Genomic DNA, 6,395 nt, shown 5'->3' on the forward strand with positions numbered 1-6,395 from the left:
TTCCCTTTACAACCAGCAAATTATTACTTGTAGAATAATTTTAATCCAGCAGCATGGCTACTCTGTCAAGAGATCACATCGAAAGATGTGACCTAGCTGGAATGCAGACATGACACAGCTTTCATTCCTCTGGCTGGGATTTAGTACATACCTTTACTCTCAGTGAGAAGCCAAGAGAAGCAAATTTGAATCAGTCAGCATGGAGAGGCTTATGAGCCAAATCAGCTGAGTTAAACCAGCCACCTAGAGTTCAAAAAGACCTAGAAAAAGTCAGTTTATTCAGTAAGTCTCAGAGGCTGAAACATTCTAGGCATAGGTTGGGAGAAAGAGGCTAGCAACTGAAGTCTTCAAGGTCTGGGCTTACAGAAAATTGTATTGTATGGAGGCTAGAACCTTCCAGGCATAAGGAGAACTGTAGAGCTGGATCCTCAGGGCTCAGCCCAAGACATGATTTTTTAAAGCTTGGATACGGCTCTCATCTCATCTCTTTATCTAAGGAAATAAAAGTAACATTTACATTTATAATTACATAAAATAATCAAATATTAATTTTACTTGGAAATGTTGATCTTATTTTTCCTTTTAAAAAATTGTCTAGTAATTCCCTATTTGTAGTAATAACGTTGAACGTATTATATGGAAGTTCTTTACCGCTTAACAACAAATCTGGATTTCCATGTAAATTTACAAAGAAATGCATCTGAGATTATATTAAATATTATATTTTAGAGATCAGACGAAGAATATGAATAGCCAAAAAACAATCAACACTAATATGCTTAATAGTGGATCTCATAGAATTTTTTTAGACATGAATTTCAAGTAACAAATTCCTGTTACATGTAAATTGTTAAGAAATTATGTTCAAGATAGCTCCGCAGATCTCACGGAGACTCGTGGCCCTGACTCTATGTGAGACACACAGCCCAAACTCATCATGCATGTGTGCATTTCAGTCCATGTGGGGCAGGCAGGTGTCCAGATGGGCAATGCCTGCTGGGAGCCCTACTGTCTGGAACATGGGATTCAGCCTGATGGGCAAATGCCCAGCAATGAGACCATTGGTGGAGGGGATGACTCCTTCACCACGTTCTCCTGTGAAACTGGAGTTGGAAAACATGTGCCTCAGGCAGTCTTTGTGGATCTGGAGCCTACTGTAATTGATGAGATCCGAAATGGCCCATACTGCCAGCTCTTCCACCCAGAGCAGCTTATCACTGGGAAAGAAGATGCAGCCAACAACTAACTATGCCCGTGATCACTACACCATTGGCAAGGAGATTATTGACTCAGTACTGGACCGGATCCGCAAGCTGTCTGATCAGTGCACAGGACTTCAGAGCTTCCTAGTATTCCACAACTTTGGAGGGGGCACTGGCTCTGGCTTCACCTCTCTGCTGATGGAGCGGCTTTCTGTTGACTATGGCAGGAAGTCTAAGCTGGAGTTCTCCATCTACCCAGCCCCACAAGTGTCCACGGCTGTAGTGGAGCCCTACAAGTCCACCCTGACCACCCATACCACCCTGGAACACTCAGACTGTGACTGCATGGTGGACAACGAGGCCATTTATGACATCTGCCACCGTAACCTGGATATTGAGTGCCCCACCTATATCAACCTCAACCGCCTCATCAGCCAAATTGTCTCCTCCATCACAGCTTCCTTGCGCTTTGATGGGGCCCTCAATGTGGACCTGACAGAGTTTAAGACCAACTTGGTGCCCTACCGTCGCATCCACTTCCCCTTGGCTACCTCCACACCAGTCATTTCTGCAGAGAAAGTCTGCCATGACCAGCTGTCAGTGGCAGAGATCACCAATGCCTGTTTTGAGCCTGCCAACCAGATGGTAAAATGTGACCCTCGGCATGGCAAGTACATGGCCTGCTGCCTGCTGTACCGTGGAGATGTGGTGCCCAAGAATGTGAATGCTACCATCGCTGCCATCAAGACGAAGCACAGCATCCAGTTTGTGGACTGGTGCCTTACAGGCTTCAAGGTTGGTATCAACTACCAGCCACCCACTGTGGTGCCTGGGGGTGACCTAGCCAAGGTGCAGCATGCAGTGTGCATGCTGAGCAACACTACCGCCATTGCAGAAGCCTGGGCCCGCCTGGACCACAAGTTTGACTTGATGTATGCCATGCAGGCTTTTGTACACTGGTATGTGGGTGAAGGCATGGAAGAGGGGGGGGTTCTCTGAGGCTTGAGAGGATATGGCTGCCCTGGAAAAAGATTATGAGGAAGTAGGCATCGACTCCTCTGAGGACGAGGATGAGGGAGAATAGACAGGTACTTGGAGCCTGTTCACTGTTCATTGTAAAATCCTTTCAAAATAAAGTTTCCTTGCATGGAAAAAAAAGAAATTATGTTCAAATGTATTACATAATATTTTGAAACTCGAGCTTTTAAAAAACATACTGGAGAGAACACTGCATAGAATTAGCTGAGCAGGCCTCATAGGGGCTCACAGGGACTCAAGCAGCCATCATGGAGTCTGCACGGGTCCTCACTAGGTCCTCTGGTTATGCTATGATTGTTATCTTTGTGTTTTTGTGTGACTCCTGAGAGTAGGGATCGGGGGTCTCTGACTCTTTCTTCTGCTCATGGACCCTTTTCCTCCTACCAAATTTCCTTACCCACCTTTGATATGAAGTTTTTGTGTGTGGTTTTGTTTTAACTTTGTTGTCCCATGTTCACTGGATAAGAGATATCCCTGAGAGGACTGCTCTTTTGTAAGGAAAATGGAGGAGTGGATCTGAAGGAGAGGATAGTTAAGGGGGGAAACTGGGAGGGGTGGAGGGAAGGAAAACCATGGTTCAGATGTCTTCAAAACAAAAAAAAATTAAAAATATGATTGTAAGTTTTAAAAAGAGCACAGTAGAAATTATTTCCCAGTCTGTTCACTGCTTTATACTGAAGTAACTGAGAGTCACAGAAAAATGTACTAGCAAACTTTAGAGGACACTTCTATATACTGGATGAGCATATTATCATATGGAGATAAAGAACTGTTTGAGTATTTAGTGAGTATGTTTTGATTGGTTCCTTGCTTTGGACTGTATTTACCCCACTACACAGGAAAACATATACAGAATTTGAGCATATTAACAAGAGCACATGAAAAAAAGGTTCCTTTCTTATTGTTATTTTTAATCATTTAAAAAAAAAGTCTTACATTACAGGGATAGAGTCTCTGTCAATCTTTTATATTGTTCTTAAAGTATGAGAGAGTATCTTCTACTTAATAATAGGCATGCATGATGTGCTTTACTTGGAATGATGCCTCCCCCTTCTCCTCAGTGTTATCTTGTAAATCTCTGGGCTGTTGTTAAGTCATCAACAGGGTGAACTTCAGACAGAGGCACAGACCTTCTATGCCTGCTGTACTCAGGACAATCTCATACAATGAAGAATAATCTCTGTTCATCTAAATGGTTGTATTGTTGCTGAAGCATTCAAATGTTATCATTCTTCTCTTATCTCAGATGTATCTAATATAACCCTCCTGAACTACCTAGGTGAAAGTTACTACCTACAGGCCATATTATCCATCTTGTTTGGGAGATATGCAATGATGTCAAATAGCCACACACAGCTGTCTATTCTGCAGTTCCAGAGAGAGACTGCTGTCAATTCTCTTGGGATAAAATGGTATTTGTCTTAAATATTCACCAGTTAAGTAACTGAGATTATTTTCTTGGACTATATTAACTTGCAAATGTGCTTCAGGCATCGATAGAATATGTAAGATTTCTATGATATTTAGATTTTTTGAGAAACATATTTATCATTGCAACCATGTCATATTATAATGTAACAACATCTAAATGATAATGTGCATATATATGCATACATATATATGCATACATATATATGCATATATATATATATATATATATATATAATATTTCTGATACCTTAACAGATACTTTTAATATGTTATGCCACGAATGGTTTTGTTTTGAGTCGCTCTTTGTTATTTTTGAACTCAGTTAAGTTTTCACTAAACATGGTTTAATTTTAAAATATTTTATTTGTTCTTTGAGCATTCTAGACAATGTATTTTGATGACACTCACTCTTCACTCATCTCCTCTAGATCCTCTCAAATTTGTGTCCTCTAGTACCCATCAAGTACAATTTGTGCTGCTAACACACACCTGGATATGTGGTCTGCCAATTGATTGTGATGAAACTACCAAGTTGAAAGAATGCTGATTCTCTCTCTCCCCCAGAAGTTATTAACGATCAGTATCACCTCAGATATGGGTAGAAATTTATAGTCACCTCCCTTCAGAGGAATTCCTTCAGAGTTTGAGCTTCTGAACATCCTATAGCTCATGCCACAAGCGCTATGGGTTCATATCTGCTGTGTCCAGAAAACAATGTTCCTTACATTTGTTAACTGCCTCTGGTTTTTACAGTATTTCCACTCAATGTGTCAGAGTGTTTTCTGAGTCTTTGTAAAAAGGGAATGTGATATAATTGTCCCATTTAATGTGAACATGACACATTCTCTCATTAACTCTACCTTAACCAGCTATGAATCTCTGTATTCATTGCCATCTATGAGAAAAGAAGACCCCCCCCCATGAGAGATGATGGATACATTAATCTGTGTGTATAATTAGTATATCTTAGGTACAAGTTAAAACTTTTGTCCATCTTGCAGAAAAATGGTAATAGGTTCTCCTTCAGGATCTTCGATCTATCTAGTTATAGGCTCTTATTCACAATAATCGTGTGAGTTGTGAGGAATAAGACTTAAATCCAATCAAAAACATGTTCTTGACTCCAGTGAAATTTGTCTACTATGGTACCAATGGACATGCCTTGCCAAACCAGTTATTGTTATCGGCCTCAAAGTTCACAACAAAATAAAACTAATGATTACTTTTTTCCCCTCTAGCAGCAACACAGCATCTCTAAGCACTATGCAAGCTAGATAGGACAGATAAATCTTCTATGCAAGTACTGCTTGATTTTTTTCATGTTCTATGATTCAATCATATAGTAATGTCAACAATAAATTCTTACTGTTAAGTTTTGGAGGGTAACCAAGAACATTAACAATAACATATAATGCTTTGGATCTGTGAATCCCACTGATCAAGAACTCCAAAAGGGTAATCTTTTCCTGACACTGGACTTTTTATTTCTTAGCCTGTAGTGTCTGGTACGAAGCACTATCTCCCAGTAAGTACTCCATTTAAACACATGTTTATACGTGTATGTATACTGCCTTAGTTAGGGTTTCAGTGCTGTGAAAAGATACCATGACCAAGACAACTCTTATAAGAACAACATTTAATTGGAGCTGGCTTACAGGTTCAGAGATTCAGAACATTATCATAAAGGTGGGAACATGGCAGGATCCAGGCAAGCACAGTGCAGGAGGAGCTGGGAGTTTTACATGTTCACCTGAAGGCTGATAGCAGAATACTTGCTTCCAGGCAACTAGGATAATGGTCTTACAGATCACACCCACATTAACATACCTACTCCAACAAGGCCACACCTTTTAATAATGCCATTCCCTGGGCCAATTATACAAACCACCACATATATATTTTAGGAAATATGTGAAATCGTAGGTTTCCATATAACTTTGTCAAAAGGTCTTTGTGTTAGCTGTTTTCCTCTTATCCCTTCCTATACCCTGCTGAAATATAACCTTTTCTGACTTCCTGCCCCAACTATTCCTCTTTAACCCTTTCTAGCATTGTGCTAGATACTTTTATGTTGCTGCCAAAAACTGCACCAGCAAGACAAGTTTACTTAGGTTTGAAGTTCCGGAGGGATATAGTCCAGGATGATGGAGTGGAGGGAGTTGGCAGCAGGAGAAGCAGGACAAATAGGAGCTGAGAGGTCATTCACATCTTAAATCACAAGTTTGAAGCAGAAAGCAATTTGCACATTCAAATGGCTTTGAAACTTAGAAGCCTGCTCACAGTGACACACTTCCTTCATCAAGCCACACCTCCCAAACCTGCACAAACAGCACCAAAGACTGTCCCCTGTGCTGACTAGTTTTATGTCAACTTGGCACAAATCAGAGCTGTTTGGGATGAGGGAATTTCAATTGAGACTATCAAATTGGCCTTTGGACAAGCATGATTTTATTGACTGAAGAGTGATAGAGAAGGTGTGTTGTAAGAAAGCACCCTAAGAAAGCTAGGAGGAGGAAACCAGTAAGCAGTGCTCACTCATAACTTTTGCTTTAGCTCCTGATATCAGGTTCTATTCTGCTTGGGTTCCTGTCCTGACTTCCCAGATGGTAGACAGTAATTGTTGTCTTGTTTTATTTTCACTGCATCAGAAATCCTAGAAACCTCCAGATTACCCGTCACTGGGTTTCTTGGCATTTGAATAAGTACTTTCTCTACTTGTTCTTG

At 40.6% G+C, this 6,395-nt stretch overlaps 1 pseudogene; it reads left to right on the forward strand.

The window, feature by feature from the left end:
• Positions 1–895: 895 nt before the first annotated feature.
• Positions 896–2,286, forward strand: LOC117707310 (tubulin alpha-4A chain pseudogene; annotated as a pseudogene).
• The last annotated feature ends 4,109 nt before the right edge of the window (positions 2,287–6,395 follow it).

The sequence above is a fragment of the Arvicanthis niloticus genome, chromosome 4 (assembly GCF_011762505.2).
Source record: "Arvicanthis niloticus isolate mArvNil1 chromosome 4, mArvNil1.pat.X, whole genome shotgun sequence".
NCBI lineage: Eukaryota > Metazoa > Chordata > Mammalia > Rodentia > Muridae > Arvicanthis > Arvicanthis niloticus.